The following is a 16,236-nucleotide window of genomic DNA, read 5'->3' as shown; positions in this document are numbered from 1 at the left end:
ATACGCCCAAACAGGAAGGATGGGACTGTAGAAGGAACAAGGTGATGCTTAGGAACAGATGCCAGATATCCAACGGTGTGAATAGGCATAGCTTCATTAAATTCATTGGAGTTTTGTCAACTTACACCAACTGTGAATCTTGCTTGCCATAATATTCATAAATGGCCAATCTAGAAAAATATGTACTAAAGAAAACCTTGCCCCGCTCCCGGGCCCTCAAGGCCACATCCCTTCTCTGCCCCTTTTCAAAGGCCATGTCCTCAACTCACTCAATCCCCCCTCCCTCCATTGCTCAGGCTAGGGGGGAGGGTTTGTGGGCTCTGGGAGGGAGTTTGAGTGGAGGAGGGGTTCAGGCTGTGGGTTCTGACAGGGAGGTGGGAGCCAGCTCTGGGCTCAGGCATGGGGGGGTTCTGGGAGAGAGTTTGGTGAGGGGTCTGGGGCAGAGGCTGGGCTGTGTGAGTGGTGAGGGGTTGCAGGCTCTGGAAGGGAGTTTGGATGCCGGGTGCAGGCTCTGGGCTGAGGCAGGGGGTTGGGATGTGGGAGAGGGTGTAGGCTCTGGGAGGGAGTTTGGTTGTGGGGTGCGGGCTCTAGGCTGGGGTAGGATGTGGGGTGCAGGAGGCAGTGTGGGGTGAGGGTTCTGGAGGGAATTTGAGTGCGGGAAGTGGGCTCTGGGCTAGGGCAGGAGGGTGGGGTGTGTGTAGGCTCTGGAAGGGAGTTTGGTTTGTGGGGTATGGGCTCTAGGCTGGGGCAGGGTGTTGCAGTGTAGAAGGGGTGCAGGATGAGGGCTCTGGGAGGGATTTTGGGCTCTAGACTGGGGCTTGGGGTGCGGGAAAGGGTGAGGGGTGCAGGCTCTGGCCAGGTGGCACTTACCTCGGGCAGCTCCTGAAAGCAACCAGCACATCCCTCTGACAGCGTCTCCTAGGTGGGGGGACCGGAGGGTCTCTGCACCGCTGCCCCGCCCACAGGCACAGCCCCCACAGCTCTCATTGGCTGCAGTTCCTGACCAATGGGAGCTGCAGAGTCGATGCTCTGGGGGAGGGCAGTCCAGGAGACCCCCTACCCCCCTCAAGAGCCACAGGGAGCAGCACAGGGACAGGGCAAGCAGAGAGCCTGCCTTAGCCCTGCAGCACTGCCAGACTTTTAGCAGTCTGAAATCTCCCAAATTGGCTGCAGCAACCTGCAAGAGAGAGAGCCTGATCCAGGAGACTCCTGGCAAAACTGGGAGGGGTTGGCAACCGTAGCCCCACTGCACAGGCACACCAGGTGTGGACTGGCAGGATCCAATGTGGGGTGAGAGGGTTCCATGTGGTACTAGCGGGTGGCTCAGGGGCGGTCCGGTTACAGGCAGGATTTGGATGCACAGGGACTCGTTGTGGGGTTCTGGGTGCAGGGCAATGGGACTCTTCAGGGGCTCCAGGTGAATATGGTTGGGGTTCAGCAGGAGGCCAGGGTGTGGGGGATAGGTCTGGTGAGGTGGGGGTCCAGTGCAGCTGGTTAGGCTCAGAGGAGTGGAGGTCTAGGTGCAGCATTTCATCAGGGTAGTTCAAGTGCAGGAGGGATGGGGCTCATTGTGGTGGGGGCTCAGCAGGAGGCGGTCTGGGTGCAAGGTTGGGGGGTCCAGATGCTAGGATGTGGGATTTGGCAGGGGCATCTGGGTGGCAGGGGTTTTTTGGATGCCAGGGTTGGGCAGATGTGGGAGCCGCTCCCCATACAGTAACCCCTCCTACCGTGGCTAGGAGTAATGGAGGAAGGAAGTGGGGGTCTGGGGGCTGCAGAGTTTCCTGCAGCTGGGGAAAGTTTGAATCTTACCCAGCCCCTCCTTGCAGGAGAAGAGGAAGTTATGTCCTCCCTCCCCGAGCCCAGCTTGGCACTAGCAGCTGAGCCCCGTGCAAGGAAGGAGCCACCAGCAGGGTGTCCCCAGCCCTGCCCCCCCACCCAAGTGAATTACCTCTCCATCGGCTACTCCAGGTGCCCAAAATGATGTTCCTGCGCTGCTGGGGAGGGGTACGTGGTTGCTTTTGCCTGCCCCTTTGCTTCCCCATCAGAAAGTCATTTTTTGCGGGGAAGCAAAGAAATCTGCAGGGGACATGAATTCTGCATATGCCACAGTAATGCAGAATTCATCCAGGAGTATATATTGGACAAATGATGAAGTTAGCAAACTGTCCCACAGTCCTTCGTCCATCTGTTCTCATTTGGTTAGCAAGTGTGTATCGTAACCTGAGCAATCTGATACCAATGGCTGGCAGAGTGAGGTCCAGGTCTATGATGGGGTTCTAAGCACTACTTCAGTACTGCTTCTAAGATTTTAGAGCTTGTCTGGCAGGAGACAGGATTCCATCTCAATTCCTGAAAGTGCATAACCATGCCAAGGCACTTTGTATTCATTCCAACAACAGATCAGATTCCTGGCTAGAAAGTCTTTTCAGCCCTTAGCTTCTTAACTTAAATCTAGTGAAACATGGAGCTCACCTGCTGCTCAAAAACAAGGAATACTGCCTGTGGATAGGCACCTAGCTACAAAAATGTACCCCTTCAACTTAGACCTTAGGAAATAAGAACTGCCCTTTTCCAACAGTCATAAAACAAAAAGCATGTCTGCCTCCCCATAACAATCCCTTTCCCACTAAACCTAATAATATCAGTTGCCTGATACAGAAAACATATCTAAAATCAATATCTTCTTGAGATGTAGATGTTTTATGTTCATCAGCAATATTCTTCATGTTTTTGTCCTGCAAGAAAACGCATGAATAACTGGCATGGAGTCAGATTGTTCTATGACTCATAGACTCTAGGACTGGAAGGGACCTCGAGAGGTCATCGAGTCAGTCCACTGCCCTCATGGCAGGACCAAAGACTGTCTAGACCATCCCTAACAGACATTTATCTAACCTACTCTTAAATATCTCCAGAGATGGAGATTCCACAACCTCCCTAGGCAATTTATTCCAGTGTTTAACTACCCTGACAGTTAGGAACTTTTTCCTAATGTCCAACCTAAATCTCCCTTGCTGCAGTTTAAGCCCATTGCTTCTTGTTCTATCATTGGAGGCTAAGGTGAACAAGTTTTCTCCCTCCTCCTGATGACACCCTTTAGATACCTGAAAACTGCTATCAGGTCCCCTCTCAGTCTTCTCTTTTCCAAACTAACAAACCCAATTCCTTCAGCCTTCCTTCATAGGTCATGTTCTCAAGACCTTTAATCATTCTTGTTGCTCTTCTCTGGACCCTCTCCAATTTCTCCACATCTTTCTTGAAATGCGGTGCCCAGAACTGGACACAATACTCCAGTTGAGGCCTAACCAGCGCAGAGTAAAGCGGAAGAATGACTTCTCGTGTCTGTTTACAACACACCTGTTAATGCATCCCAGAATCACGTTTGCTTTTTTTGCAACAGTATCACACTGTTGACTCATATTAAGCTTGTGGTCTACTATGACCCCTAGATCTCTTTCTGCCATACTCCTTCCTAGACAATCTCTTCCATTCTGTATATGTGAAACTGATTGTTCCTTCCTAGGTGGAGCACTTTGCATTTATCTTTATTGAACTTCATCCTGTTTACCTTCATTAGCAGCACCAAATCCTACTAACTTTTCACTAATTGCTGTAAATGAAACAAGAGATTATGGGTCTTAGGTTTCTGGCTACAAACCTGAATAAACAACAATAAAGCCCAACAGCCTGTTTCCAACAGTGGCCAATGCCGGGTGCCCCAGAGGAAATGAACAGATAGGTAATCACTCAGTGATACATTCCCTGTATTAAAAGACATGAAATGATCAAGACATATGCTAGTCATCCCCTTCACCATTTTGCTTGTATGTTGCACCCTTTTCTTGACACAATTTCTTTGTCTGTCTTTTATCCCCAAAGATCTTACAATCCAAAGACTGTTCTTCTAATACATCTGTACTGTGCTCACACACTGTGGATGTTAATGTGATATAAGTAATAATAATTCATAAAATGCATATTTTACTCAGCACCTCTGTTTGGATCAAATTAAATTTAATAAAATTATGTGATTTCTGAGGTTAGACATCTTGGATGCAGGATACAGTCGGCATTTTGATGTGAAGCAAAAATCATGAGGCAAGGCTAATTATTATTATTCCTAGATTTTCAAACCAGAAGAGACCATGAGATCATCTAGTCTGATCTCCTGTATAACACAGGACTTAGAATTTCATCCAGATATTCTTGTACTGAGCCCAGTAACTAGTGTTTGACTAAGGATATCTTCCTGAAAGGCACCAGTCTTGATCTGAAGACTTTAAGAGATGGAGATTCCACCACTTCCCTTGGTACTCTTTTTCCAATGGTTAAATCAAAACCAGTGAGGTCTGAACTCACAACCCCATGTTACAAGGCCAGTATTCTAACCCTCTGTATTTATTATTTTTTTCACATTAAGAACCTAGATAACACTGATGCAAAAGAGACTCAGTGAGCCATGTTTGGACCCTGCAGAGAAGAGCTCCTATCACAGAACTGTGTGGCATGGTACAGCAGATCTTAGGAGAATGATTCAGAAAGAGGTGTCACTTTACACATTATTCAATTCTTTCTGCCCGACTATTACCACTCAAAAACTAGTATCATTCACAGCTTTGTGACCAGCCTCTCCACACCCCTGCCCCCATGGTCCTTTTGCAGTCCTTTAAATGAGTGCCAGATAATGGCAAACACTTTAAAGCACAAACTAGATAGTACCACATGGTTCACTGGGGTAACTGTAGTCAAATGTCTTAAAAGAATAAATTCACTGGACAAATAAATCTACATGCTTTAGTTTATGTCACCACAATATACAATGACTCTTTTTAGAGACTATCAGTTACAACACTCAATCTGCCAAAGGAATACGGTTCCTGTTCAGCAAAGTGTTAAAGAGATCATCCCACTGGCAACAAAAGGCCTGATCCTTCGAGGTGCTTGGTGCCCTAAGTTCCCACTGACTTCAGTGAAAGTTGAGGATACTCATACCTGGCAGGATTGGGCCTAAAGAGAACAAGCTCTCAACCCAGCGACTGGGTCTCACATTGCAAGCATGTCTAGACAATCCATAACCTAACAAAATTCAGAATGCTAATGATGGCTGGAGATCAGTGACAGCAGCAGCACTTTCTGGTCTTGTATCCTGAAACAAAAGCTTTCATCACTGCTAAACCATCTACAGCTGACTCTCTTTTGATGCCTATTAGATTCACTTCCTATATTGTCTGGAAAGCACTGCTGTATTCACTAATAATATAACAAGAATAAAATAAATACAAAAATACTACAAAAAGCACAATGACAGGCTGCCAATATTTTAACAAACAGCTACAAAAATGTCCTCCCTTGGCTTGTGATAAGACCCTTTCATTACAGTCAAGTTTGCTTCCCGAGGAGAGGGTGGCAGGGCTGGAGAATCTATTCATTTGATTTCCCTTTAAAACAATAATGCTTTCTTATAATCAAAAGGAGGCAACACAACATGACAAACAAGACTTTGTTCAGTGTCCTAGGCTGGAACTTTTTAGAGTTGAGTCCTGAAAAATCTATGAGGTAAGTTTCACTAGCGGCAGCACCTCTGCGGGCCTGCAAAGCCGCTTGCACTTTAAGGAGGGATTCATCCTGAGAAAGAGCAGACAGTGTGACCACTGCTGTCCTTCCTCTGAATTTTCAGCTGAAAGAGAGAAAAGCTTTCCATAATAATCAGACTCCTCTGGCATCCTTCTCATGGAAAATGAATCAGCTCATTCCTCAACTGCCCTGGCCAGGCTTATTGATGGGCGCATGCTCTCTGTCTCTTATTTATTTGCTTTGACAAGTAGCCTAACTTTACACCATCAGGCAGGAAATAGAGTTTATTTCCTAATTATCTTAAGGAGCCATATTGGGCTGAATAATCTACTTCTTCTGCAAGAGAATCAGATTTGATTATACAATGGCTCAATTGTATCTCTTATTTGAAGGAAAAGCATGCAGGAGAAATTCTATCACACTTGGAACAGAGTCACTCTCCTTATATTATTAAATGTGATGGCTTCCCCTTTGTGGTTACTATTATCTTATGATCTTCACACGGTTGCCAGATAACGTCAAATTGGGTCAGTTTCCATTACATCACCCAGGGCAAAGCTTGCAACTTGGATTCCTGTGTCATTTGGTCTAGGGAAAGCAAGGCTAAGGGGAGGGGCTCCAGCCGGCTTTAGATATTTATTGTGACAGAAAGGCTTGCCAACCCGCACAAATTGTTTCCTATTTCTCTCATTGTATCCTGCCTGGCCTCCTAGTTTTACTGGTAGGACGGCTGCCGGACCTATCCTCCCATCCCTTTGTGATGGTCCTGCCCCCATGTATCTGCTACATGCACATTCTCTCTTCAGGTGACATTTTAAGTCATTTGGCATATCTGATTTATAAAAGGAGACAGGAGATCAGATGTCTGGCTCAGGAAGTCACAATCCTGAAGATCTAGAAGGTTCTCTGGAACTCCAGTCCCAAGAGCCTGCAGCAGGTACAGCCAGTTGCCAAAGCAATACAGCTTAGATTGGAAGAGATGGGTCAACATAGGTATATTATATAATACAGATTATTATTTATACCATGGCCACAGGCCTCACACACTTAGCATGTATATAGCTCTTATTCTGTAGGTCTTAAAGCACAAAGGTGGGTATGTATCGTTATTCTAACTTTACAGATGGGAAAACTAAGGCATGAGAGGCTAAGCTAACATTCGCAAACTTGGATGCCTAGCAGTAGGCTCCTAAATCTATATTTAGTCATTTATAGAGAAATCGCCTTGATCCCAGAAGTGGTGAGCACCTGCAGCTTCCAGTGATTTCAATGAGAAATGTAGGGCTGAGCTCTTATGGAAGTCAGGCCTCTTCTATTTAAATGCCTAAATACAGATTCAGGAGCTTAACTTTGGGCACTAGGTTTGAATAATGTTGGCTCTAAGTGACTTGGCCAAGGCCACAAAGTCAGTTGCAAAGCTCGGAAGAGAGCCTTGTCTCCGGCTCTGTGTTCATTTCACTCTAGACGATAGCTGCCAGCAGATTGGCAATCAGCTATCACACTGGTCCTGGGCCAACTTATAAATCATACTCGTTAGAGATGGACTTTGTCCTATCTACCTGTTAATGCAGACTTGTTCTAGCAGTGAACAAGGTGAAATCCACACTAAGGGCAGCACCTCTGTTATTTCTTGTTAATAGACAGATTTAAATAATGAATTCAATATTTAGCATCACTTTCTGTCACTTTTTACTCCCAATGAGTAATATCTTACTCCTCAATAGTCCCAATGATTTCAATTTAACTGAATTCAGGTACTATTAAGGTTGGCAGTGTCACAGCTTCAGGATAACTGCACTTATATTCCCCACCTCCTGCTCTGCTCCAGGAGCTCACAGTCAGGTCTTTTAGCCATCACCTGTCCTGGGGGACCACCCGTCGCAGGGATCCTTGTCCTCACCCCTACTGACCAAGTGGTCTTAAATTTGCAACACACACCTCCCCCTACCACACCCTGTGATACCCCCACAAGCTAGGTCTTCCTAATGGCCAGCCCCTTACTTTGCTTTCCAACTGAAGGCTATGAACAGTGTATGCTAGAAGTTACGTGTACCCCACAGCTCTAAGCAAGCACATTATTCTTAAGCATTACAGAGAACACATATTAAAAAACAATAAACAGATTAGAAAACACATGTTAAACATACTCTGAAGTCACCATTAGGCTTATAGGGCCTTAGTGTTGGGCCAAAGTTCTTCAACTTTCTGCAAGGGTTGGAGCCCACCAGGGACAGAAGTTACAAGTGTCACTCTGAAGTAATTCCCCTGATTTCCAGGGAACTGCTGTGATTTTACATCACTGTAACCTGCATGCAGAATTTGGCCCTAGATTTCTATTTCTCCCAATTTTTCTTTCTTGAATTCTAACTTTGTGTTATTATGAATACAATCACTTTCTAAGGGCTATACTGGACCATTGGTTTTTAACAAGAACTCTCCACTAGTTTCTCTGGGCACTTCCACTAAAAAAAAGGATGGTAGGCTGTGGCTTCGTGTAACCTCTGAAAATGCAATAGCAAATGGCACCAACAAGTGATATAAAACTAAGGAATTTTTTTATCATGTAAAATTTTATTTTATTTAGTGGCTATTGTGTTTTGGGCTGAATAGCTTTGGCTGGTGCCTACCTTGCCCCTGCCAAAGGAGAAGGGCCTATTTCTCTGTTGATAAAGTATTATTTAGTTAATGTTTGGACAGTGCTTTATAAACTAGAACACTATAAGAGTGTTAAGTACTTGTGATGAGTACAAAAGAACTTCCTGACACTCAAACAGCTGTGCATTAAGACCTGATCCAATGCCCACTGAAAGTGATGGAAAGATTACCATCTGACTCTAAAGAGCACTGAATAAGTTATAACAAAGAGACCAAATCCAGTGCACATGTATAAATAATTAGAAGCGTGAGCCATCGCTATTTCTGTCAAAATAATTTGAGGCAATTACATTTTCCTTCTTCCATAAGCCCATCCATAAATAACATTGGAGAGAAAGATTCTGTTTTTAACAGTAGTCAGTTTAGCAGACTTAATACTGATGCATTTTCCAGCCTTTGGGGAGTTTGTTCGTCATCTGCTATAGATATCTGTGCAATAGAAGCCAGCACAATGCATACATCATTCTGATGCAACACCCCCCATCAGGCAACAGAGAACACTGAGGCACACTCATGAGCCTTCTGTATTTTTTTAAACAATATCAGATATGATACTTGAGTGAAATATGCATACTGTAGTACTTCTCAGTCCTGATATCACAATTGGTTCTGCTCTGCAATTAGATGTCCATGTTGCAAAGCCAGATTGGTTCCTAATTAGTCTAATGTAGAGCTTTGTTGAATGTAGGGCTACTGGCCACATTAATGCCCTCAATACTCATATGCAGCTGACAGAAAGAGGTGAATCCTGGCCCCACTAAAGTCAATGGTAAAACTTCCACTGATTCAGCTGGGTCTGAATTTTACCCTAAGAGTCTAATAGACATTCAGGTCGCAAACTTAGCTCTTTACTATTCACCACATGGGTGTTTATATAATCAGCCCTATCAGATCCACTGTTGAAAGGAAAAACTTTCACACCAGTTCAGATTTGACTACTGGTTTAAAAGTGAGCTGCAGTTTATTAATTGTAATGAGAGTGTAGTGCGCTGAAAAGATCCCAGGCTTAAATGCCTGTATTTCTCTATTTACCCAGGAAAAAAAAATAAAAGCATGACAAATAGAGTGAGGTGCTATGCTGTATACAATACATTTGCCTATCTTTCATAAGCATTCTGTTCACATTTCAGTTAATAGAGGTGAACAGTTTGCTTTCAAAAAAGGAGTTGTGTGAACCAGTGAAGATTTTGCCTTTCAGCAATTTACATCTGACAGTCCCACTTACACAGAACATCCTGTTTGGATCAAGAGTTGAAGACCTGAATATCTCCATCAGATTCTTTGGGCCAGATCCTAAGTCAATGTACATGGGTGTTCTGTTGACGTCAATGGAGCTACATGCATTTACAGCAGCTGAAGATGTGGTCCCTTGTGTCAGCTGCATGTGGGCATTGGAGGCACAATATGGCCCATTGCCTACTTTCCAAAAATTTCTACACTACATTAACCAGGAAATAATCCAGCTTTGCAACATGGCCATCTAATTACAGGGGCGGAGCACTCATGATATCAGGACTGAGCAGTGCTCCAGGATGTACACCACACATATTTGATATCGTAAACAGTACTGAGAAAAGTCTCAAGTGCTCTCTACTGATTGCAAAGAGTGTGTTGTATCATGCCTCTGCTAATCCGGATAAAGTTTTAAACAAAATCTCCTCCTCCTTCTCAATTAGCTCCTGAAAGATCCTCATCTTGCCGCTTATAACTATGAAACCTGACTGAAGAGGTCTACACAGATGTAAGTGTAACCCACACACCTTCTGGGTGTGGAGTTCTGTACCATTTAGTGGCACCAAGACCACTTAGAGAGAGAGAGTAAATGAGTCTGTTCTACAGATTAGCTAAGAGTCAGTGGGCTTTTAGCTCATGCAGTAGAGGCTCATGCGCTAAACTCCAAATATCCCAGGTTCAGTCCTGCCAGACGATGACCAGAGTCTGCCAGTCTTACATACGCAAGGTGTTGGGACATGAATTTGCATGTTAAATGTGGAGAACCTGGCTCACTTGGGTCTAAGAAAACAACACACTTTGAGTACAATAAACAAGTTTTACATCATTTGAAATTCATGGATTTCCATTGAGTTATTTCTGACTTACACTGATGTAACTGAGAGGAGAATGAGGTCCTTTGTATGCTTTCAAAGGGCCTGATTCTGCCACCCTTCCTTATTTTGAACATTACCTTATTCCATGAGAAGTCCCACTGTAGCCAATGGAGCTACACTTTTGTAAGAGGAGAACCAGATCCAGAATCTGAAAACATTTCTTTCACTTACTTGTCAATACTGGAGTTCAGGATTTTGTCTCCTTTTGTGCTCTGATTTTGTTGTTGAGGTTTTGCAACTGTTGCAGAGGAGACATGAAACCCTGAGTTCAGGATTGCAGTTAATACTGTCAAACCTGCAACTGCAAGTCAAGAACACACACAAATGTTATTGTTAAGTTTACTAATCATATTCCAGTGTTTCATGGTGTTGGATATACACTGCTTTCTGCTGGCTGAGATGATAACAACTTGTGACTCCTGATGAAGTAGGATTATACTGCTTTTATCATGAGGCAGAGACAGATGGTAGGTTTATTTAAATGTAAACTCCATCCTCAATTTTTCTAATTCTCTCCACAAACACATGCATCACCCTGGCTGCATTACTTACTCTCTTCCACCTTCAGCTGCAATGATATCCAAGCTCAGGCAAAACGAGTGGCATAAGCACATGGCAGGTGGAGAAGACGTGTGCACGCTGAATCTAGGGTCTTGCAGATGTCTGCCCCAGCTGAATGACTTTGTAGGGCCCCCCCAGATGTGTCTGAATCATTTATCTAGGGTTTGTCAGGAAATATATTGGAATGTCAATCAAATTCTGTGAATGAGAGATTGGAGGTTCATTTACACAAAAGTGTGTGCAATTGTTTGCCTAACTTTGTGTGTTTGTGTGTGCATTTATTGCAACTGCAGATTAGGAATTTGCACTTGCAAAAGGCTAGTCAGGGGTCTAAATGGGCAATTGTGTGGGGAAACAGTTGATACTAATTATACTAATTGCTCATGCAAAGTAAGTGAGCAGTTGCATGTGCATTCTGCACAAAGAATCACCCAGAATGCAGCCCATCAAGCCTGCACATACACCTCTACCCCGATATAACACGGGTTTGCATACGATTTGGTAAAGCTCTGACACGCTGCTCTGAGCAGAGTGTTAAGGGTGCCAGGCTAGGCCAGGCCGAGGCCATAAGGGGCAGAAGCTGCAAGAGAGCACTTTTGGGGACCCCGCACTCCCAGAGTGGCCTGGGGTATTAGCAGGGGGCCGAGTGCAGCCCGCTCTGCTTCCCTCGCCCCAGCCCCAGCTGTGTCTCTCAGGGGAGGGGGCTTGGGGGAAGAGATCGCCCCCACCCCACTCACCAGCAGTAGTGGAAGCGGAACAGCCTGGCCCCAGCCCGCTCCACTCTGCCAGCTCCCAGCCGTGGTGCTCCACTTCCCCCCACAGGTGAGGGCAGGACCTTTCCCCAGCCGCCCCCCAGCAACATGGCTGGGGCCGGAGCAAGGAAAGCAGAGCAGGCTGGGGCTGTGTCGCTGTGCTTCCCGCCGCAAGTGAGTGCGGGGAGAAGGGGCATCCTTTCCCCAACCTCCCTGCACTCACCGGCGGCGGGCAACGGAGCGCTGCAGCTGGGAGCTGACGGAGTGCAGCGGACTGGGGCCGGCCTGCTCTGCTTCACTGCCGGTGAGTGCCTGTCAGGGGGCGGGGAGGGGGGATAGGAGGGTTGGGTAGGGAGTGGGGGGTCTCTGGAGGGGGCGGTGAGGGAACAAGGAACTGGGGGGGAGGGAAAGCAAGTTTGCTATAACGCAATCTCACCTAAAAAGCGGTGAGATTTTTTTGTCTCCCGAGGACCGGGTTATATCAGGTGTAGGTGTAGATTCTTCTAACAATCTGAGATCTCCTTCATTCCTTTCTTTTTAAAAGGTCTTGCAGTTCACTTTTAAGAAAGGAAATAAGCCATAAGCACTGGTATATCCTTAGATCATTTTACACTCTTCCCTCTATGGGCTTAAACTTAAATGTACATATATTTTCCCAGCTACTAAGTTAAGAGTCTGACACACACTGACCACTGCTTGTTTGCAGTGACACCTACTGGTAGAAACAGGCTGGAAAGACTAAGAGCTTACGGTTATATTCACCGCATTCCCTATTGTTTTTCTTCCTTCTCCATGGCAACTCCTGTCAAGCATTTGTGCCCAGTTGAAGTCTCTCATTCACTGAGTTAATATAAAGCTATTTATTACGGTTTTTTTTCAGATTCATTACCCTCCTTATCATGGAAAAGCATGATGATCCCTGCCACTACAAGAATATGCATGAAGTGATCACAAAATCTTGTTCTATTGGTAATAATAATTTTGAATACCTGAAAGTATGCTAGGCACTTCCTACAAACAAGCAGACATGGTTCCTCCCCTATAGAATTTACAATCTCCATTGTCATAACCTTGAGTTTCCTACAACACAGGCTCGGATACCTGCAGTCACTACCAAGCTTCTCACTTGGAAATTTTACCTCAGGGCCCTTTTCCCCTCTGTTCCCTCTTACAAGGACCCTGGCCTTAGGAGCAGAGCTCCCTGTTGGGTATGGTCAGTGTTTTTCAAAGGCCACTGCAGAAATCACCCTTCACAACAGCTCCACTGCAGATTGAATTAACAAACTTGTAATTTGTTATTTTCCATTAAAATCTATGAATTAATTCCAGTACTGATCTGAAAGTGCCCACTGTCCTTTTCAATCCCCCCAAAGTCTTATTTCATATCCCAGTTCAGGCTTCTTTTCCATAAACCACAGAGTCCAGTGTTCTCTTAATCTGGTCTCCATACCGCCCTCTCAGCAGCCCAGACCATCATCATCCCTGAGGAACCAGTCTCAGGAGTCTGAGAGACCTTTCTTGGCAACTTCCATAAGGCCAGACCCAACCACCTACAGCTGGCAATTCTCCACATTCTTCCCACCACTGGCTTTTCAACCAAAATTCCGGAGTGGTTCATATCAACCCAATGGGCCTCACAGAGAGTCTATAGGTTTCAAGCAGCTATCTGACCTCTACTCATATATTTTATCTCCCCCATAGCTCACACCTAAAATAATATAAACACAACATATACCCCAGCATTCTCCACACTGCCTGGCTAATAAATCTTATGAATTCTAACACAATCATCATTATAGTACCCAGGAACCAAAACCTACCCTAGAATTGAGGCCCATGCCATTAGAGGTCAGGCAATAGGATACAATTTCAATTCAGTTTTATAGTACTTTATTGGCCTGACAAACTACACAAATGTTGTCAGTGTATGAATACCAAAAAAAAAGTTCAATTATTTGCCTTGCCATGCTAATGAGAATACTGTGTATTATTTTTACTATTTACTATTCAAAGAGTAACAATAATTATTAAGTATCAATTACACAACATGCAACCATTGCCTACTAATCAAATCAAAATAACTGGGCAACGAGAAATGAGTCTTTTGGTCAAAGTACAGAAATTTAAAACAGTATCATTTTGATAAATAAGGTGTTTTCTGACTGGCTTAACCACAAAACAAATTTGTTCCACAATCCAACCAATCCCAGTAAAGTGAGTAATTCTGACTGTAGTGTATTAATGCAGGTCAGAAAAAACAAACATGTTCTTGAATTATCTGTTTCTTTTATTGGTATTTTAATCAACAGGTAACGTGGAAAGGAAGTCACAGGTATATAATGCTATCAGAGAATAAATATCTCTCCCTTTGAAAACAAATGCCTCTGCTTCACCAATCAGTTACCAGTAAGTTGGCTGCCTCCTCTTGGCATTGGCTTTGATCCAACAGTGAGAGAGGATGACTTTGATCCCCTGTCCTAGTGCACCTACATCATTCCAGCCTAAAGATTTATTTATTCATCTATCCATTCAGTCTAACTGCAATAGAGTAGTATTCAAACAAGGACTCAATATCCGACATCAGGCATCCATGCAGACTACCCTAGCCTTTGGTTCTGTTCTTACTAAGGCCCCATATATTCAGTGGCAGGCTGGACCTAAATTATGCAGGAAGATCCTGGGTTTCTGCAGGGCACTGGTGCAATATACTGGAAATTCTGCAGTAGCTTTATTTAAATATTTTTAATGGAGAGTTTTGATTAATTAAATGATTCTGAATAATCAACTTACTTCAATAACCTTGATATTACTTTGACATTTAACTATCCAATTGAGGAGGCAGTTTAGTGTCGTGGGATGCAACAGTATATTTGTTGGCTATTTCTGCTAAAATGATCAGCAGTGAAATAGTTAATTGTCATTTACAATATCATCGTTGGGTTTCAGAGTCAACTGAGAGGAACAAGGCAGTTCACATCTCCCAGAGCTATTATCTCAATCTGTCTGCAGAGTCGAGAATACAGCACTCCATTGGTTTACGTGTGTTTCCTGTTTTTAAGGTTTTCTTCACAGTCATGAGGCCTAGAAGAATTTTTTTTAAATGAACACTTACATACCAAGGCAAGGGATCCAGAGCAGATTACGTGGTCATGGAATCATAGAATGCATAGACACTTCTCTGTGCTAGGTGCTGTACAAACACAGAACAAAAAGATGGTCTCTGCCCCCAAACAGTTTACAATTGAAGTATAAGGAAACAGACAACAGATGGATACAGACAGACAGAGAATTACACGGAAACAATGAGATGATATTGGCTAACCTGATAGGCAATTGTATCAGTGCACCAGTAGCCCAACCGTTGTCAAGGTTTTTTATAGGGATCAGAGCATAGGTGAGTTTTGAGGAGCATTTTGCAGGGGGATAATGAATTAGTTTCATGGATGTTTGTGGTGAGCTACTCCCACACGTGAGGGCAGCATGGGAGAAATCACAAAGGTGCTTGTTTTAAAATTAACAAGTAGACAACAGAGGCTGGCATTGAGCCAATTGGAGCAAATGAGAGATGATAGGCAGGGTGGGAGTCGGGGCCATGAAAAGTTAGTTTGTTTGATGAGCTGGAGAAGGGGAAGACAATGGAAGCTACAAAGACAGAAGCGACATGGCCAAAGTGATGGCTAAGAACATGATCTCTGCAGCAGCATTGTGAATGGATATGAATGGGACAAGACTGCATTTGTCAAGGCCAGAGAGAAGGATTTTACCACAATAGACACACAAGATGATCAGAGCTTGGACAAGTGTTTTAGCTGAGTGGATGGATAGAGAAGGCTGTATCTTGGAGACGTTATGCAGAAAGAATAGACAAGATTTAGATCTAGTCTGGAGATGAGGATCTACAGAGACGTCCAAGTTGAAGATGATACTCAGGGTGTTGGCCTGATTTACAGGCAGGATGGTGGTGTTGTCTACAGTGATAGAGAAAGGAGATGTGGAGGAGCTTGGGGGATGGACTGGGGCTGCAGCGGTTTTTGGGTGACAGACCCCATGGTATAGGAACAGTCCAACACCCAGACCCTGGTGGGGACAGCTCCCAGTGTGTGGGGCCCCAGTTAATGGAAAGCACAGAACCTCTGCCCTGCATGAAGCCACCTGGGTTGGGACCGCTGATCCCCCTCACACAGGGGGCAGTGGGTTCCTTTCCACCGGACAGAATGGGAGTCTCCTCACCTTGGCCCCTGAACCCCCAGCCTGGCTCTGCCTCACACCTTGCCTACCTCTCACTGCCAGTTCCCAGCATGGCTTCCTGTATTCCACAACCCCAGTCCATCCCAGACTGCACACTCTGCCCAGCCACTCGCACCCTAATCCCTCCCAGCCTGTACCACTTGCCCAGCCACCCACACTCCACACCCCCAGCTCCGCCTGTATCCTCCCACCAGCCCCCCCCACACACACTGCACCCCCAGAGTGCATCCCTCACCTGCTGCCCAGCCCACATCCCCACATCTCTAGTCTTCACCCCCCAACTGGCCCTCTGTAACCCCTGCACCTTTCTGGATGCATTCTTCACTGTCGGACTTGCA

The 16,236-nt window shown here is 44.9% G+C and overlaps 1 long non-coding RNA gene across 1 annotated transcript; it reads left to right on the top strand.

Moving 5' to 3' along the window:
• Positions 1 to 840: 840 nt before the first annotated feature.
• On the top strand, positions 841 to 10,299 carry LOC115646929. The gene is made up of 4 exons (XR_003999172.1): positions 841 to 1,290; positions 4,834 to 5,556; positions 6,421 to 6,511; positions 9,906 to 10,299. It is a non-coding gene; the product is annotated as an uncharacterized LOC115646929 (long non-coding RNA).
• The last annotated feature ends 5,937 nt before the right edge of the window (positions 10,300 to 16,236 follow it).

Source organism: Gopherus evgoodei, chromosome 2, assembly GCF_007399415.2.
Source record: "Gopherus evgoodei ecotype Sinaloan lineage chromosome 2, rGopEvg1_v1.p, whole genome shotgun sequence".
NCBI classification, from domain to species: domain Eukaryota; kingdom Metazoa; phylum Chordata; order Testudines; family Testudinidae; genus Gopherus; species Gopherus evgoodei.
The sequence above is the reverse complement of the archived record's forward strand: the minus strand, read 5'-3'. Positions and strand labels throughout refer to the sequence as shown.